The sequence below is a fragment of the Oncorhynchus mykiss genome, chromosome 13 (assembly GCF_057628025.1).
Source record: "Oncorhynchus mykiss isolate SJ-2025 chromosome 13, ASM5762802v1, whole genome shotgun sequence".
NCBI lineage: Eukaryota > Metazoa > Chordata > Actinopteri > Salmoniformes > Salmonidae > Oncorhynchus > Oncorhynchus mykiss.
The window spans coordinates 54338871-54339594 of NC_143034.1; the positions used below are offsets into that span (position 1 = coordinate 54338871).

Genomic DNA, 724 nt, shown 5'->3' on the forward strand with positions numbered 1-724 from the left:
TGTCCATTGCAAAAGTCTGTGTAATGTCCTGTAATGCATACTAATATATTATGTTTATCACAAATGAATATATTTAATGACACATGAAACCATGTGGCTTTTGTTTTTGCCTGTTTTTATTTTTGGTCACTCTTTGCTTTGGATAATAGACGGCTGTAATGAAAAAGTAAAAGACTGTAGCTATTGAACAGCCTAGTAAATCTGAAATAAAGCTCTGTAAAAGTACTTGTGGACTTTCAACTGTTTCTCATCATCTCATCTGTGTCTCATTGGTAGTTCTGTACTTCAGTGAGTCATTTGGGATTGACATGGGCTAAATGGTGTGGGCTATGGTGTGGGATAAATGGTGTGGCCCAATAAGGCCACAGTCTGTCATTACCCTATGAGACTGCATCAGCCTCTGTCTGTTTTCCTCCTGCAATAACAGTGAATTACAGTTGGGAAAATTAAATGAAACGTTAAGAGTGGTGCAGCGGTCTAAGGCACTATAGACACCCTGGTTCAAATCCAGGCTGTATCACAACCGGCCGTGATCGGGAGTCCCATAGGGAGGCGCACAATTGGCCCAGCGTCGTACGGGTTTGGCCGGTGGAGGCCGTCATTGTAAACAAGAATGTGTTCTTAACTGACTTACAGTGCCTTGCGAAAGTATTCGCCCCCCTTGAACTTTGCGACCTTTTGCCACATTTCAGGCTTCAAACATAAAGATATAAAACTGTATTTT

The 724-nt window shown here is 41.6% G+C and overlaps 1 protein-coding gene across 1 annotated transcript in view; it reads left to right on the top strand.

Annotated features, from left to right (window-relative positions):
* The window catches only part of LOC110486541 (netrin-1), a 51423-nt gene extending 51198 nt beyond the window's left edge, over positions 1–225 (top strand). The window contains exon 7 of the mRNA XM_021558228.3: positions 1–225. This exon is cut by the window's left edge and continues 2622 nt beyond it. The gene's annotated coding sequence lies outside the window, so the exon portion shown is untranslated.
* Positions 226–724: the final 499 nt, after the last annotated feature.